Source organism: Marmota flaviventris, chromosome 8 (assembly GCF_047511675.1).
Source record: "Marmota flaviventris isolate mMarFla1 chromosome 8, mMarFla1.hap1, whole genome shotgun sequence".
NCBI lineage: Eukaryota > Metazoa > Chordata > Mammalia > Rodentia > Sciuridae > Marmota > Marmota flaviventris.
The window spans coordinates 50,161,842-50,180,544 of NC_092505.1; the positions used below are offsets into that span (position 1 = coordinate 50,161,842).

The 18,703-nt window shown below is 49.5% G+C and overlaps 1 long non-coding RNA gene across 2 annotated transcripts in view; it reads right to left on the reverse strand.

Moving 5' to 3' along the window:
• The window catches only part of LOC114093360 (uncharacterized), a 117,821-nt gene extending 99,750 nt beyond the window's left edge, over positions 1–18,071 (reverse strand). The window contains exons 1-3 of one of the 2 annotated variants that reach the window (XR_003582879.3): positions 17,868–18,071; positions 14,337–14,889; positions 12,522–12,605 (exon numbers count right to left, since the gene is read on the reverse strand). This is a non-coding gene — a long non-coding RNA (uncharacterized lncRNA). Of the gene's footprint in view, positions 1–12,521; positions 12,606–14,336; positions 14,890–17,867 lie in introns of those variants that run through there. The other variant, XR_011708427.1, reaches the window with a different exon arrangement.
• Between the last annotated feature and the right edge of the window lie 632 nt (positions 18,072–18,703).

The following is an 18,703-nucleotide window of genomic DNA, read 5'->3' on the forward strand; positions in this document are numbered from 1 at the left end:
CAGTGATCCCTGGGATTCCATTCCCAGTATATATATATATATATATATATATATATATATATATATATATATATATATATAAATCAGCTTCCAGAGAATCAGTTGCCTTCAATATCTGCAAAGCCCTGTGCATCTAAGTCACCTCCTCTGTCTTTACCTGGAATGCTGGGTTCCAGCCTCAGAGTTGGGGAGGGGTGAGATGGCAGGGGTTGGCCCAGCAATTTTATAAACAGGTAACACACTAGTACGAGGAATTCATTTCATCTGTCATTCTGAGCTGCCCCTGGTCAGATCTAAAGAAGGGTGACAATCATCTCTCAGTTCCCTTCTTGGTCCCTAGGGCATCAGAAGAGCAGCCGACCACCTAGGGACAAGTCCTTTAATTTCTTCCCTGTCAGGTTAAGAGGATGCTGGGTCCCGTTTGGGGGAAAGGTGGAAGAAAAATTTATTTAGTCAACAAATACTTATTAACCTACTGTATGCCAGACACTATTCTAGATGCTTGGAACGTCTGAGTAGCAACAAACTGCCCTGTCTGTGGATCTCTAGTGAGGGGCACCGTCGGAGTTCAGAGGAGACCGTCGCTTACAAAACTGGCTTCCCTTCCTCCAATGAGGTGCCTGCTGGGCCATCTGCTCAAAGTGAGTGGCAGCCCTGGGTCCTTTCAGAACTTCGGTTGACACCAGGGAGGCCCAGAGACTTCCACTCTGACCTGCCACACCGGATCTGCTGAGCACCATCAGCACACCCCATCTCTCAGGGAGCCGAGAGCCACTCAGGAATCAGCAAGATCAGCACAGGCCACAGTTGGTGGTAAACCTGGCTGGCTCTGGGGAGGCCATGAGGTTAGCTCCTTGACACCTGCTTCCTGCCTCAGCAGCCACAAGGGAAACACCACCTTCAGAGGAGGTGGAGCCTGTCACCCAGATAAGCCCTGAGATCAATGCTACCCACTTCAACAGGAAAACACACTTTCTAAGAAGCAGGTCTTCCTCTGGGGTTTGCCTGGCAAGTAGAAGCAGTCGCTGCAGATAGCAGCTAGATGGTGGGTTACAGGATATCTAGCTGCAGATAGCAGCTGGATGGTGGGTTAAGGAAAACACTCCTTACTTTTACCACCCAACTCCTCAAGTCCAAAGAGCTTCCCAGATAGAACATTGTTGAGAAAAAAAAAAAAAAAAAAACTTGCTTCTACTACTGTTTACAAACACTTTAAACAATTTAGGCTATACTTTTTCCCTGTCAAGGGCAATGAAAAGGGACTCCTGACATCTGCTTCCTTTAAGGAACATGTTGGGGAGAAAAAAAGAGGAAAAAGAAAGAAAGAAAAGAAAGTCAAGAAAGAAAGGAAGGAAGGAAGGAAGGAAGGAAGAAAGAAAGAGATACACATGCTTGTTTGATGATGGCAAAGCAATACCACACTCGTGGGTCTAAAAACTCAAGTTCTTGCAGGGGCCACAATGCCCTCCTTCCATAGAGGAATTCTTTGTAAAACAAGATAAGGGAGGTGTCCAGGCCAAACACAAGTCTCTCCAATGTTATAAAATCTCCAGAGCTTACCAAAAAAAGTTCAAAAAAAAAAAATAGACCATTGCATGAGATGTTTCCTCCTATGCAACATTCAATTCTGGATTCCTTACTCTCATAGAGAGTAGGGTGGCTTTTTCAAACTATGTGTGTCATCCCACCCCAATTCCAGAGATTCTGGCACACACCCCAGAAGATCCTCCTGTGGCCAAGAATCACTACCATCCTGACTCATTCTTCCTGAGCAGCTCCACACCCAGCAGGCATCAGAAGTCCTTGGCGGGCTTGGTCAAACACAAATCACTGGGCCCGAGCCCAAGCTTCCAAGTCAATACTCTGAGACGCAGTTCTAACAAGTTCCCCGGTGCTGCTGGTCCAGGGACCTCGCTGAGAATCCTTCAGGTTTTTGAGGTAGACAATGGTTAAGAACAACTGGTTTTGGAAAGAAACCGCTTGCTGTTTCATGGGAAGTCACAAGATCAAGCTTCTCTATATAGACAGTGTGGCTATGTTCTGTGAAATGCTAAGGGAAGTGGCTTTGAGAGTCCACAATCAGAGTTGAGCCAAGACCAAGGCTCTGCCTGCATCCAGGCTCCCTGGTCCCATTTGTGATCTCATGCTGCCCTTGTTTGTCCCAGGTGAAAACAAGGCAGGGAAACATCAGCTGCTCTTTTAGCTGGAGGAGGATAAATAGGACAGGGGTTCCCTCCCCACATAGGCCTGTCCCATGGCCATAGTCTGTAGTCTCTCAGGGATTGACACTCAGGCCACCTGGCAAGAAGAGAATGCAGGGGCAGGCACCCCTCGCTGCTGCAGCCACCTGTCCTGGCTCAGCCCACATTTGTGGCAGAGGGGAAGGCCCTGTTCTCAGAATTCAGGAGAGTCTTTGCAGCAACTCAGCTTATAGCATTTACACCAAAGCCATGCCAACCTTGGTCAAAGGGCCCAAAGATCGGCAGTGGCGTCAATCATGATATAGAAAGAAAATGGGCCCTGGCTCCAGAGAAGGAAAGCCAGCTGAGAAAGGCAGAATCTGAGAATTTACTTTTATTTCCCAGCATATTCTCATTGCATGTGGGATAACGTTGTCTCATAGTTATATACGCATGGGAGAGGGGATGTCACATTCTCCACTTCTTCCAGGGTAGGGGACCTGTTGGTCACCCCTTGCAAGCCAGGTGCCTGGAACACACTAGGTCCTCAGTTAAGGACCGAGAAGAAACACTGTTCAGTTTGGCTCCTAAAGTCAACATCACCCAAAGTGAGAAACACCATCAAGGGCAGGAGAGGGGGCCGGGGAATCTAGTTCAGCTCCAGAGAGGGCAGCACAGCTAACAGGGAATCTGCAGCAGAGGAGCAAAGACTCCTTCATTCTGTTCCTGAATATTTAGTTGAAGTAATTAAGCCTATTGCCCCCAGGCTGTCAGTACTGAGAATTCAGAGACTATCCTGTTGTTCTTCCAAAGAGTTAATGATCTTCAGACCCCGGAAAGATCCTGTATTTTTGGCTGGTTATCAAAATCAACCACTGGCAGAGGAGCTGATTACAGGCTGCTGAGAGCCCCTCTCTGTGATGGGGTGTGTATAGCCGGTGGGGGAGGTAGGACAGAGGAGAGGGCTTCTGTTCACAGCCATTCATACATGTGCACACATGTAAGGCACACGAACGGGCATAACACCAAAACTCAGGTATTAGCTGATCCACTGAGTCTTTGGCTGGGGCTGTAGTACTGGAAACCATGCCCCTGACATGCATTCTGACCTAGACATTTATTCATTTTGTTGCTTGCCTGTCTTAGATCCAATTCAAAGTGCCCTTAAGTATGGAGTGCACTATGAACAGGTCAGAGGACTTGATCAGTCCTCCTGGATTTTCTTCTATTATAATCTAAACTCCACGCCTCCCCCACCAATCCCTCCACTAGTCCCTATGATGACACTAAATGCTGGTTCACAGACAAATCAACTTCTGCATTTTGTATAAAACTTTTGTCAACACACTGGTCCGTTGGATACTCTATAGGAAATCCTTAGAAATTTCTTCTTTTCCACCCCTGTACTGGGTCCAGGATCTTGAGCACGCTAGGCAAGCACTCTACCACTGAGCTATAACCCCAACCCCAGAAATTTCTCTTGGAACTCAAAAACAGATAAATGTTCTCTCTCCTAAGGAAGCTATATACTTCCTTTTCCCCTCTTCTTTTTTCTTGGGCACTAACAGTCTCAGAATTAAACTTAAGAATAGTTTTAAGTTTTATACCTTTACTTCCCTGCTCCTTTCTATGACTCTGAAAATAGGAAGGTTATTTTAATAATTTTATACAGTATATTTCTTGGTTATAAAGAACACAATCTTTTTCTTCCTTCTCTTCCTTCCTTTCTTCTTCCTTCCTTCCTTCCTTCCTTTTCAAAACACAAGGTATCAATAAGCTTAGTGCAAGGGCTGAGATTGTGGCTCAGTGGTAGCTTGCCTGGCATTGGGTTGGATCCTCAGCACCACAAAAATAAATAAATAAATAAAAGTAAAACAAAGGTATTGTGTACATCTACAACCAAAAAAATAATAATAATAAGCCTAGTGCAAATCAGGGTTAAATACAGGATCCTACAACCACAGGGGAAACCAACTACAGAAATAATGATGATTTCCTATAAACAAAAATTCCTAATAAAGATGAAGGGATCACAGTGGGACGCAAGGTGATCATGCAACAATAATCCTTTGCAAGGGTTGCTAACAAACATCCCTGCAACCCTTACTATTTTCAGAATCCGGCCAGGAGGGGAGGAGGCAAAGGAGGAGGACACAGGCCTTTCCCTCAACGAGTTCCATGGTTCAGTCACCAGTGTCAGTCTGGCAGAGGGTTGGGAAGAGTGCCCCTCCCATAGAACAGGCTGGTCAGCTGGGGGAGCCGAGCCTGCATGCAGACCGTAGCTTCCCTGTCTTCTGGGCTTTTAGAAAATTCTCACCTGGCTGGACTGGAGTGAGGGAGGTCAGAGTCAAACCCTCAGAACCCCTGCTCTGCAGAGCCCAGATGGCAGCGGGACCCAGCCTCAAAGGCACCTCGCAGGTCAGGCCGCACGGCCGAGCGCCCGGAAGCCTGGCGTGCAGCACTGGCCCATGGTATGGTTCTAATTCCCCCCTAATCCTCTGCAGCCTCGTTTCTGGAGCTGCTGTGTTGGGTGTTTTGGCACCAGTGGCCGTGTGAGCCGTGTTGGCCCCTTTCCCTGACTTTCTTTAAATATAAAATTTTAAATGTGACTTTGAGATGAAAGCAAGAATGCCAAAAGTAGGCGATGCTTTCTTGTGTTCAATTACAGCCCTGGGGAGCACCCCACACAAGGAACTGCTCAGAGCTGCCGCCAAGACCAAATCTGCTTTTCCAATAAGCACTTCAAACAGCAGAGGATGTTTTTGGCTGGGTCCAGCCACTGGGAAGCCAACAGTTAATAGGGCTGGGCATGGAGGCAGCTCCCTGCCACTGGGGGAAGTCTGAAGCTGCTGTTGGTGGCAGCTTTTACTGCAACTAAAGCTACAAGACACTTGTCTGGCTCCCCCAGAAGAAGAGTGAGTGACACGAACCCCACCTTTGGACCTCAGTGAACAGAGCTTCCAAAATTAAAGACTTCAATATCCCAGTAAATGACTCCCCATACAGTTTTTCTCCATTATTATTTCAGGTCAAACTGCCTTCCCATAAGTCCTAGGCAAGGTTCCAAATTATTTAATCGGGCTGGAATTGTGTTGATCTCAGTATAGGCCACACCAGAAATACTGATGATAATGAAATGAAGACATTGAAGGTAGGGGTAATGATGGAGGGTCGACAGACCCAAGGATTGGCTGGCGGTAGAGGTGATGGCAGCATCGTGGGCTGCCAAGGGGTAAGTTTAACATCTCCAGTTCCAAACCTTGGAAACTACAACTCCCCAAAGCAAACGACTGGCCCAAGCTCGAAGGAGGTGAGTCTGACTTACAACCTAACTCTTCCAGGCCACGCCCTTCTCATGACACCAACCTGCAGCTTTGGTAACCTGGTTGCACCTTGACCAGACACCATCATCCTGTCCCATGCCAACTAGGAACTTTCCCAACTCAGTCACAGTCATGGGAGCATCTTGCCTGTTTGAGTTACTGTGTATGAGCTGATTACCAAGTCACAAAGGGATTCATCAGCAGGACTCTGGATTCTTCTTGCTAGGATCTCTGAAGCTGCACGTAGGTCTGAGCAAATACTTCCTGACCTGTTAGGCAAAAGTCCTTTGCATAGGCAAGGCACACAGGGTGAGGAGCAGGGATTACCAAACTTTGGTGTGCAATAAATGACTTAGTAAAATCCTTTTCCGGCTCCCAGGAACAAGCGGTAGAAAGAAGCACAGAAAAATGCAGTGTCAGTAGCAAAGCACTCATTTCATCCAAGTCTTGGTTCAAGTGTCACCTTCACAGTCAGCTCCATTCTGACCACTATATTTAAAATCAAAACCCACTCACCTCCTCCTCATGCCCCATCTCCTTATCCCATACTCCTTTTATTTTCCCTCCAAGTACTATCATAGAAGTGATATGATAGAAATTATACCATGCAATTGACTTATGTTTTATACTTCTTAGTCCTCCCAAGGAGTGGGAAGTCCACGAGGACAGGACTTGTCTTGTTCACTGCTGAATCCCCTGAGCCTGGAACAGTGCCTGGGTCAACAATTACGTGTTTGAAACAACTATCTGAATGAGGAAGCGGTTGCAAGGCCTGTGGCCTGAGACTCACACTTTCAGAAACCCTGGTCCAGGGAGAGCATGAACTTTGGCACTAGCCGAATGAGAGTTTGGATCCCAGCTCCACTTCCTTGCTCTGTGACTTCAGACAATTGAGGCTCTGTCAGCGCGGTTTATCTCATCTGTGAAATGGAAACAATGCCTGCATCTGAGGATTGCCACACAGGATCCAGTAAGATCACCCGGCACAGAGTAGGACTCTACGGTCTGACTTCTTTCCTCCTGGCTTATCATGTGGGTGGAACTTTTGCAAGTAATGGCCTTCAGACAGAAAATGAACCTGAAGCCTCCCTGGTGGGAGGGAGAGCAGTCCCTGTTTCTCATCAGGTAGAGAACAGCAGGGAGAAAGAGTTAATGGAGGTCACCAGTCAGGGGAGTGTATAAGTCATCCCTGCCAGCTACCTCTGCAGCTCAGAGGACACGCGTTCCCCTCCCTCCTTCCCTCCATCCCTCCCACCAGCAGAAATGAACAGGCAGTTTCTCTGAGTAAACAGATGATAAATCACTGGCTAGAAGCAGCACCCCCCACAGCAGCATCATTCAGGATCTCAGGCAGAGACAGCAGGCAAACTCGGGACTGCAATTTGGATTCAAGGCAGCCCTGTCAGGCACGCACGCTCTGGGGCAAGCATTCTTCCTTAGGCATCCTGTTGGTTTAGGGTTAAGGGGGCCCTTGGAGTAAGTCCCTCTGAGTTCACCCAGCCCCACCTGGAGCGACTTAAGTTAGAACATGGGGGATTTGTGTGAAGTGGACACAAAAAAAATTCCTGACAGTGCTCCTGGAATAGGTGACTAAGGTTATAGAATCATTTTTCCTGGGTTCTAGGAAGCCATTAGGATTTTAGGTAGAGACAGACCTGGAAATATCTGCACACATAAAGACATACGCACAGTATATACCCCAAAGAGAGGAAAGAGGGAGGCCCCTGCAGAACGGGATCAGGACATCTATCCACAGGGGAAGGATAGTGTGGTGGGGACACATGGCCCAGTGTCCAAAGCCTGAATCCAAGCTCCAGCTGTGCTGCTAATTGTCCAGTGACCCTGAGCCAGTCCCTTTCCAGGTCTACTCTTGAGTTCCCTGGAAAACACAAGCACAGATCTCTGGTCTTCCTTGAGTTGTTCTTTCACAAGTCTCTGATTTCCAGTGGGTTTTAGCCAGACACATACTCAAGGCAGTAGGGAAACTGGTGTGGCTGCCGAAATCTCCTTGGCCACTCCCATTTGAGACCCAAATCAAGACCTGGACCTTAATTTCCAGAGTCCATGTTGGAAGAAGCAAGATCTGTTCTGATGTGCCACACCTCCTTCCCAGCCTCTGATCCCTGTCGGATCCTCTATCCTGACAGGCTAATTCCCTTCTAAACCCTTAAGAGGCAGTTTCCACCCCTAGCCCCTGCCCAGGCTGTGACTTACTGGCACCCAGGGTCAGCCTGAGCTCTGGAATGACATTTGCACCTCAGGAACAGTACCTCATTTAGATTCAAGGGGAGACTTGTGCTTTTCTAATTTAACCAGCTCCCTCTGGGCCTGGTGACCACACTCTCAATACTGCAGAAATGTGTCACACCTGGGCCCAGCCGGAGTTTCTGAGGAATTAGCTGGAAAGGGGATCTTCCAGAAACCAGGTATATGACCTTGAACCAGTCCCTTCCCCTCTCTCGCCTCAGTTTCCCCTGGGCTAGCCTGGCTTCCTACCAATTGCCCAGTATTAACAGCCTGGCCCACCTGGGCTTCAGGGAATGCCCACCTGACTATGCTGGCTGGGGATCAGGTTGGGGTTCACATGAGGAAACCAGGAACAGGCCCTGAAGTCAGGGCCAGAGGGAGGGACAGGAAGGAAGGTTGCCTCTGCTCCTGAGAATCGCCGCCTCCTCTCTTCTCAGAATTATGAGCTGTGGAACCAGCAGGGCATCAGGCATCATCCAGATCAGGGGAGTCGAGCTTCTTTTACTCACATGGCTATTCTCCAAAAGCAGCCTCACACCAGTGACACCGAATATCAAACAGATGAGGGGGGTGGGTTATAAGCAGGAATGAAGTATGAAGTGGAGCTTTATGATAAAGGCAAGGCTGGTGTGCCACCGGCAGAATCCTGGGGGAGGGGGTAGGAGGATGTCTCCAGCCAGCTAGGGAAGCTAGACAAGAGACATTGCTGTACTTGACGGGTTCTTGCTCCAGAAAAAAACTCCCACCCCGACTTAAAGGGAGAACTTTTTCTTTATTTGAAGTTTTATCAACAACCAGATACCTGCCAACCTGCAATACATATATACAATGTTCCTTCCAAATGGCACTGTCTTACCTGGCGCAGAGAACTAAGGCAAGCCCGGCCTCATCTCTTCCACCCTTATGTATGAAAACATTTTAGCTGGAAATACCTGATCCACACAGCTCAGATCAGAGAGGAAAGGGAAGAGCAAGCAGCGAGAAAGGAAAAGAACCTAGGGAAGGCAGCTGGGGAAAGACAGAAACCTGCAAAGCAAGTTGGTTCCTGCAGCTGATCTGGGGTTTCCTGGGATCTCGGGTCCTGCTAAAGAAGGGGAGAAGCAAGGGACCCCAAGGAACAGGGAGAAAACTGGTGCCCAGTCATGTGGAAGTGAGGAAAGGATCCTGGCCCATGTGAGCAGCATGAGCCATGGCTCAGTGCCAAAGGTGAACGCGGAGTCCCTTCTGGAAGGGAGAGCAGCAGGGCTGGCCGCGGTGAAGCGCCCTGTGCCGAGCGGCTGCAGGGCACGTTTCCCCAGCACCCGGCTCATCGTTGACGTCAAGCGCGGCGAGGCCGCGGCCAGCAGCAACATTAATTAGGTACAGATGCACCCGCAGGGCAGGCCTCGGCCAGGAGCCGCTCCCGGAGGCGCCGGCCCTGGGCGCAGCGCGCCGCCTCCCAGGCTGGAGTTCCGCCAGTCGCCGGCCACCCGCCGGCCTCCCAGACGGCACGACAGCGCGCCCTAGTGGCCATTGCCCGGAGAGCGCTTTCGGGGGAATCGCCGGCCCACTGGTCTAAGAGCCTACACCCCTCATCTTCAGTATTCTCAAAGCTCATTGACCTCATATTAGAATCCCCTAAGTTTTTTTTTTCCTTTGGAAATACTGGAGTTGAACCCAGGAGCTCTTTACCGCTGAACTACATCCCCAGCCCTTTTTATTTTATCATCATTTTTTTTTGAGAGTCTCACTAAATCGCCAAGCAGCTCTTAGCTTGTAAACCTACTGTCCAGACTCCCAGATCGCAGCGATTACAGGCTACAGGTGTGCGCCACCAGCCTGGTAACTTTGGGATCTTGTAAAAATCCCAATGCCCAGAAAGCACCCCATCCCAGTTAAATTAGAACACCTGGGTACCAGACTCAGCTGCCAATATTTCAGAAACTCTAAAAGTTTCCAGTGTGCCCCCAAGTTCCGAAGCGGCTCTCATAAATTAGTAGTTCTCTGACTTGAACTGCACCAGAACCACCTTCCGGGCAACTTAAAACACATGCTGCCAGGCAGCACCCCAGAGTTTCTGATCCAAGTCTGTTCCAGTTGGGTGATGCTGATGCTGCAGTCCTAGGACCACACCTTAAACTTTCACTCCTCAAATACACCAGATTGGGCAAAGATTTGGCATCACCTGGAGCTTGTTTAAAAAATGCAGGTTGAGATTCCTCTTCAGACTCACTGATACATGGTATCTAGGTACAAGTGATTCATATGTTATATAGTTTAGAAACACTACTCTAAATGCTATTTAGTCAAGTTGTGTTCAGGCTAGATCTCTTCACAGCCTCCCCCAAATCTCTGAGTCAGAGAGCTGGATAGAACTTTCCAGGTTATATGATCCAATTTTCTTGAATAACTGATGGGGAAAACTGAGGTCCACAGAAGGAAAGAAACTTACCTAAGGTCCTGGGTTCCAGGGTGACCTATCAGTTTGTGCACCTGGGATCTCTTATACTGGCAAACATCACTCCAGAAGGTAGCACCTGTGCTCCTGGTCTTCCCCCACCAGTCAGGAAGCAAGCTCTGAAGGGCACATGCAGCCCAGGCTCTGTCCTGGCTGCTTGGGAGGGGTGGAGGCAGCAAGTAGAGACATAAGAAAACCACTAGAGAGAATCTGGTGCCAGACCGCCCTGCAGGGTGGCTCAGGAGAGGCGGGTTTGAAAGGAGAAAAAGAGTGTTAGCCACTGACCTAAGTGTTAACTCACACCCATTTCTTGTTCATGATTATTCTTCTGACTTATCAGAGAAAAGGAAATCTGAGGCCTACCTTATAAGTAGAAATAAAATAAACCCCTGTCCCAAAAGTGGCTAGCTCTGGCCATGGCTTACGGTGGATTTCCGTCTGTTGTAATCAGTTATTTGGCTGAAGTTCAATGACCCATGAAGTTCTTCACATGCCCTTGGCCTCTGGGCTATGCTGCCTTCATTTGGTCAGCCAATGGTGAGTGCTTTCAGTGGCCCTTATTTGTGAAGGCAGTCTCAGGGATTAGAGACCCATGATAGACCTGTTTTGGCCACAGAGTTTGTAGTCCAAGTGGACAGTCTAGACAAACACATGAATAAATGGGGAATGAAATAGATACAACAAGACTGTGGAGATGGAAATGTCCACAAGGGGCAATGAGATGGCATTTGAGCAGGTAGACCCCTAGGAGAAATGCATGCTAGAGGTCGGGGAAATCAGAGCAGGCTTCCTGGAGGTGATGGGTGGCTGTCACAGCCAGGGGATGATGGAACTTGGACATGAATCCCAGGGTGTCCATATTTGGACCTCAAACTCCTAACCACTAGTCTACCCTGCCTTCACAGAGGCAGGAGTGAACCCTACCTTGTGGCATGCCTGAGATCTATAAACAGGATGTGTCTGGCTGGAAAAGAGGACTTCAACCCAGACAGTCAAGGCTGAAAAAGAAGGGAGAGGCCAAAAAAAAAAAAAAAAAAAAGAGGCCTTGAATTTATAGTTGATAAGTGCTGCAAAGGAAGCTATCTCTGTTGTGATGTAGGAAAGTGACCCTGATGGAAGTTTCAGGAAAACCAAACCTTTCTAGAGCCGAACCTATAGCTGATGTGCCAAGTTCTGGCTATAGAGGGCTGGATGAAAGCATCACTAATAATAATCACTTTATCTGATTATTTCCTTTGGTAGAACTACAGTTAGCATTCCAAATTCATTTCCATCCATCCCAGAAAAGCTCTGGAAAATGATTAATTTTTAATTGTTAAGTAAAAACACTGTGGGTGTTTGTTTTCTTCTTGTGGGTCTTGCTCTTGCATTCCCAGGTAGACTACCCTGTTATCAGCTTTATAGAAAACAAAGACGCTGAAATTAAACATTAACCAGGGTCACTGAGTATGTCACTGAAATGCACAGCCCCGGTGTTAAAAAGGGGGAGGCCTGTAACTCTCCAGTTGATTGTTCAAACAGGAATGGGACTCAGAACCAGGCCCCATCTCCCAGAGTGTGGGGCAGGGGCAGACAGCAGATTCCAAAAGAGCATTTTTCATTCCAGTCCACAAACATTTACCGAATTCCTGGGTTGGGCTGGCCATGGTGCTCTGCCATGGGACACCCAGTACCTGAGACAAGGAGGCCTCAGACAGGGAAATCCCCCTCGCCTGCAAGGACTGCTAAAGACGCAGGAAAGAGGGGCCACAGAAGGCAGAATGGGGAGTGGCATGTTTTACCCCAGAGGAGGCAGCATTTGCTGTAGGACTTAAAGAATCGACAGATTTTTCTCTAGTGAAAAAGAGAAAGCAGCCCTGGAGAGGGAGCCAGGTAGATCGAGAGGTAGAGGACACTGCGTGGTGTGTTTGGAAAATGACTAGTCTGGTGATGGGGTGCAGCTTGGGACCAAATTGGCAAGGCTGACTCCAAAGTGCAGGCTTGATCTGTAAAGCTGTGGGGGAGGGAGGGGGCTGATCCAAAGCATGATCTGATTGACATTTTAGAATGGCCCCCAGAACAGTGGTGGGGAGGGTGGCCACTGGGTTGGCCGTGAGCCCTGGAGGGAGCGGAGATGAGAACTTGTCCAAGGCTGAGGCAGGGAGAAGAGACTGGAAGGGTTCTAGAGGCTCAGTCTCCTGACTCACTGGGCAGAGGGAAGTAACACTGGCCACTCTTTACACTGCCCTCCAAGAAGGGACACATCAACCAGAGGTCTAGCAGGTAGCAGGGGCCACACTAGTATTTCTTTGTTGTTGTTGTTGTTCTTTTTATTTATACATGACAGTAGAGTGTATTTTGATATATCACACATACACGGAGGATAACTTGCCGTTCTTGTGGTTGTACATGGTGTGGAGTTCCAGTGGTTGCGTATTCCTATATGAACAGAGGAAAGTTATGTCTGATTCATTCTACTGTCATTTCCACTCCCATTCCTCCTCTCTCCACCTCATTCTCCCATGTCCAATCTGGTGAACCTCCACTACTGGCCCCCTCACCTATTGTGAGTCAGCATCCACATATCAAAAAGAACATTCGGCCTTTGGTTTGGGGGGATTGGCTTATTTCACTTAGCATAATAGCCTCCAGTTCTATCCATTTACTAGCAAATGCCATAATTTCATTCTTCTTTATGACTGAGTAATATTCCATTGTGTATATATTTATACCACATTTTCTTTATCCATTCATCTGTTGAAGGGCACCTAGGTAGGTTTGATAGTTTAGCTATTGTGAATTGAGCTGCTATGAAAATCTATGTGGCTATGTCACTGTAATATGCTGATTTTAAGTCCTTTGGGTATATGCCAGGGAGTGGGATAACTGGGTCAAATGGTTGTTCTATTCTAAGTTTTCTGAGGAATCTCCACACTGCTTTCCAGAGTGGTTGCACCAATTTGCAGTCCCACCAGCAGTGTATGAGCCACACTAATATTTCAAAAAGAAGAATTGACTTGGTGCTATAAAACCCAAGAAGCCAAACCGGGCATTGGGGCACCAGAGATCGGCAATGGAGGAAGCCCCAGACATCATCTAGAGCGAGAGGGACAGAGAAGGGTGGCCTGTGACTGGAAGCCAGGAGCTGCCGGCTGAGCTAACCCAGGGCAGGCCTGTACAATGGGCACTGGAACTAGAGAGAGAGAGGAGGAGGAGCAATGCCCTGGCTCCTCCCCTCTGCACATCCTCTGGTCCGCCACCTGCTATCAGCCAAACCTATTTGGTCCAGAGAGCAGGTGGGGAATGTGTCTCAAGACAGAAAGCAGCCAGAAGAGAGGGAGTGGACAGAAGGACAGTGGTCAATGCCTAGCCCTGGAACACCAGGAGGCAGCCGAGGTGAGAGGACAGGAGAAGTTAGATTTGATCACAGAACATGGGAGGACCCTCCCAGGAAGGGACATCCAGTTTGCAGCTGACAACTGAGTTTAGGATGGACTGATATGGCAGGCATGAGGGTGTCTCTCTGCCTCAGGTTTCCCAGCCAGGGCAAAGGCTGGCTCATGCCTGTGTCACACTGTCCTGGAGCTGAGCCTCCTGGGGGAGCAGGGCAAAGTGGTATCTGGTGGCTTAGTGACATGCCAGACCTCAGGACTAGGAGAGAAAATGGTGCAGTGCAAATAAGACTGGCCCAGAGAAGCTGTCAGACCTGCAGCATCATCCCACTTCTAGGAGCAAAGCTGTGCGACTTCAAACAAGTAAACAATGCTCTCTGGGCCTTGGTACCTATTCATAACATTTCAAAAAGAAGAATTGACTTAGGTGCTAGCTATAAAGCCCAAGTTTCAAAAATCAAAATTGCATTTTGGTTTTATTTATTTATTTTTGATTTTGTGTGTGTGTATGCTTTTTTTGGGGGGTTGGGGGGGGATGTGCACATGCGTGTGTGTGATGTGTTACTGAGATTAAACCCCATGCCAAGAGCACTCTACCACTGAGCCACAACACCCCCCCCGGCCCTTTTTTGGTTTTTATTTTTTATTTTGAGACAGGGTCTTGCTAAATTGCCCAGACTGGTCTCCACCTTGTGATCCTCCTGCCTCAGCCTCCTGGGCTTGTGCCACTGCACCCAGCCCAAATCACACTATGTAAATAGTGACACTCAGTCTATACCTGGAGGACAAGGATGACGAGTGAATGCCAAGTCTAGCCAGAGCGTGCTGGGCAAGGCATTTGGGACAAGAGCTGGCTTCAGTCCGGCAAATCCCCTGGGGTTCCATAACCTGCAGTGGTAGACAGCCTCTGAAGATGGTCATGATCTTCGACAGCCCTCTGACGACTGCTGTACTGAAAGGCTAATTTCTGGCGGGTTTCAGCGGCTGGTCCCATCTTCTCTGGTTCCCCTGTGACCAGCCACTCACAGAGCAACAGGTGGAACCCCAGGTAGAGCCACACTGATTTGCCTTTTTGAAGCTTGGACCTGTGACCTCATCATAGACAGCAGGGAGACCACTGAGCTGAGGGTAAGTCCCCGCAGGGCCACACAAACCCCTGGGTCTGTGTGCCTGTGGATCTGCAAGAGAACCCTGAGCAGACACCACCTGGATGGCAGGCCTGACTCAGGAATGTGTCTGTGCACAATCTCCAGGGCTTGATCTTAGGAAAGAAGGTGCTTTATTCTGAGATGATGTCCTTCCTTCTTCTCAGAGTCTCGAAACATCCTTTCCTTCATGAGATAGATAACAAGTGTCCTTGTAGTCGATTGTCTTAACAGGCAAAATAAACTCATGCTTTGTATCCTTGCTTTGCTAGTCCATGAATCTAAGCACTGAAACACTGACCTCAGATGTCCACCTGCCATCCTGATGGGGACTGAGCCACACATCCTGCCTCCCATGGCACTTCCTGGAAGCCTGCCCGGGAGCTTTGTGTCCCTAGCACAGTTTATCCAGGGCAGCATCAAGCACCGTCTCTCCACGCCACGCCACACAGCCAGGATGCCTGGAGCTTGGGTGGAGAGAGAGCTCCCAAATGGGCCTTTCCTCACCAGGCCTTGGCCATGGTCACTGTCCCCACCTGAGCTTCAAAATTCCTTTCCTGATGCAGTGCCAGGGGAGATTCTCCACGCCTCCCTGTGATCTTTGAGATCACCTTGGTGGGGACTTGACCCAAGTCTTGGCAATGGAATACAAAATCTGTGGGTGTCTTTCCTCCGATTCTCTGAATGGGTTGGCAACTCCGGGATGATCAGCAACCCCGGGAGGGGGCTGATGAACATCTTCAGGTTAAGCTCCTCCCCCTGCAGCCTGTCCTGGCCACCCCTGCTGTATACGTGCTCTCCAGCATTAGGCGGCTGCCTGTGGCTCTGACTTCCCTAGTGATTTCAACCCCCTGGCCTGTGTGGTGCTGCCCCCACCACCCGCCATGGATTATCTCTCCTTCCCCACCCCCCACATCTTCTTTTCTCCAGTCTTGAGGACTTAGGTCAAGCATCGCCTCCTCCAGAAGCTTCCCCTGATTCCTTCCCCTCCTCCCTAGACAGACGTGCCAGGTTGTATTTTCCGATATGCTTTCCCATCCTGCATGATGTTCCTGCTTTACCACACTCACCCTGGCCCAGAGATAGAGTCAGTGTCTCCCGGCATCTAGATGGGACTTGTGATTCCCTGGCCCATGGAGCACAGGGGAAGTGATACTTGTGACTTCCAAGGCTTGGTCACAAAAGGATCAGCACTTCTCTCTCCTTAGCCTGCCCTGGGACCCAGCCTCCTTGCTGTGAGGAGACCCAGTGCACAGGGAGAGGCTACACCGGACAGCACAGAGGTAGGCTGTCCCCACAATGCCCTCTCTGCATCGTGACCCACAGGAACCCCAAGAGAGCCTCTGTGAGCCCTGTTGTTTTAAGCTTCTGCACTTCAGGGCAATTGTAATGCAATGACTGGCAGCTATGCTCCTCTGGAGTCCCATGTCCTGTATAGTGCGCTGTCACAGCAGTTTCTCTGGAGGGTTAATGCTGGCTGACAACTCTGCCTCTCCTACTGGACTGTGAGCACGCAGGGGCAGGGACCATCATGCCATCTGCAGTGCCCTGGGCCTGGCACTCAAGTACCCCAGGAAAAGAGAGAATCTGGTGTGTCAAAGTGAACTCCCAGGTACAGAAACATGAGCTAGAGCCCTGGCCATGCCAGACGACATATTTTAAATGAATGAAGTATTGGTGAATAGGATCCACGTAAACCTTTAAGGTTTGATGAATGGGTCCTGTGAAGCCTGGTCCCAGTGGGGCTTCTGGAGGTTTATTTGTGGAGCAAACAGAAGAAGGGAGGTAAAGGGACTTTTTTAGTCACTGTGACAAACATTTGAGAAAATTGAGTTAAAGGAGGAAGCATTTCTTGGGTTCACGGTTCCAGTCCATGGCTGGCTCCGTTGCAGAGACGTCATGGCAGAAGGACATGATGGAGCAAACCGTCTTACTCATGGCAGACAGGAAGCAGAGAGGGGATAGGGAAGGGGGCTGGGACAGGAAATGCCCTTCCAAGATTGGGGCTAGAGGTCAGTTGGCAGAGTGCTTGCCTGGAATGCCCAAGACCCTGAGTCCAATCCCCAGCACCACAAAAGAACAGAAAAGCGCTTCCAGAGCACATCCCTATGGACCTAGAACCTCCAGCTAGGTCCCATCTCCTACTATTCCCACCACCTCCCAATACTGCTCTCAGCTGTGAATCCTTCAGTGAATTAATCCACTGATGATCATGATCCAATCAGCTCCCCGAGTCCCCTCCTCTGAACCCTGCTGCCTTGGGAACCAAGCCTTCAACATACCAGTCTTCAGGGAACACTTCATATTCAAACCATAACAGGGCCCAATGGCAAGCTGACCCTTTGGCCCAGCTGACTTCATGAGACCGCCAAGTTACTTAGTCACTTCTCAAACTGGGACTCCCGAGCTTCCTTAAGAGCAGGCATCTTTCATCTGAATAACATCACTTCCCTGCTCCCCAACCTCCTAGGACTCTGCCAGCTCCCTTTCCTCCCCCCACCACGGGACTCATCCACCCAAGCACTCCAGATGCACCCTGGCCTCCCTCCTGGACCTACACTGCTGGCCCAAGGGCCCCCAGGCAGGGGCTTCACAGGACCCACCAGGAACACTTTGCTGTTTCCAGAGCACTTTCTCCTCTATCATTTCACTTGATCTCCATGCCCTCCACTGAGGCAGATCACAGAGGATAACCAGACCCTTGTCATTGGTAAGGGAATTGGTTACACTGGGACCCCACTCTGGACTTCTGACTCCATATCCCTGGCTCTCACCTAGTCTGGTCAGTGTCAGTGGGGTGGCTACCAACCACCGGGGAGGGTCCTGCAGTAGGAGGGTAGGGGGGAGTGAATCACCTAGCCATCCCATTAACTCTTAGCACCCAGAACATTTCTGGACCCCTGGACCCACAAGCATTAGGCAAGCACAGGAAACATAAGCTCAGACATTTGACATAGGATCCCCTGGTACTTCCATTGCTGAGACACACACATGCACACGTGCACACCCAGAGCAAAAACAAACACACCAAAAAGACGAACAAAAATCCTGACTCGAGTCCATTTCAAAGAACAGTGTCTGGAGGACCTATTACTTCACCAAAATAAGAATCAAGTTACCTGTGCCGTGTCTACTTCACAAATGTCTGCCTTATAAATACTCACGGGCACAAGCATGTGTCCCACAGTCACGCACGCCTCTCTCTGGATAAAGAGGCCTCGGGGTTAGAATGCGTTCTGGAATCTCTCTGTCCACACTTCCCAGGTCTGGTCATTATCTCTGAGGCTGACAGCCCTGAAGCGTTGGGATGGGCAGGCGGGAGGCCACAGGCTGTGCGGCAGCCGGGTCAGCTTACAGTGAGCTGTCCTTCTGCTGACTGATGCCCCAGCTCAGCCATAAATAACAGCAATAAAACTGCAGCAGGCTGCTGGCCTCCCCCAGAGCACACCCGCTGTCCATCCATCTCCTGGGATGACTGCTCACATCCAGCCTTCAGCCTGCCCCAACCCTGGCCCCAGGCACAGAGGGGTCAGCCAGGAACACCGTGCGTGGCAAGGCCCCCATGTCCTGCCAATATACTTTATGGATGCCAGACACAGGCAGGAGAGAGCAGTATTGGAGGTGGTGGGAAACACCACCCCTTCAGAGTCGGGCTCCAGAAAGCACCCTGATGCTCTGGTCAGGGTGGGTTCTGCACCATACGTGGCCCGATGGCCCAGGCCATATTAGAGTTCCCCACTCTGTGGAAAAGCTGGCCTTTGTGTTCCTGGCAATGTGGGTGGGCAAAAGCCAAAGAATGCGGCAGCTCAGCTGTTTACACTTCTTTTGTCTCTGCTTCAAGTGGCAGTTACTTTTTATTTCTCCCCTTTGTCTTTAAGCTTCTTTGCTTCAACTATCTCACGCCCTAAAAACTTCCACCTAAAACCACAAACCGCTTACACTTGCTCTCTTCCTCTCTCTCCCTCTCTCTCACCCTCTCCTGAGCTCTTGGCATTGAATT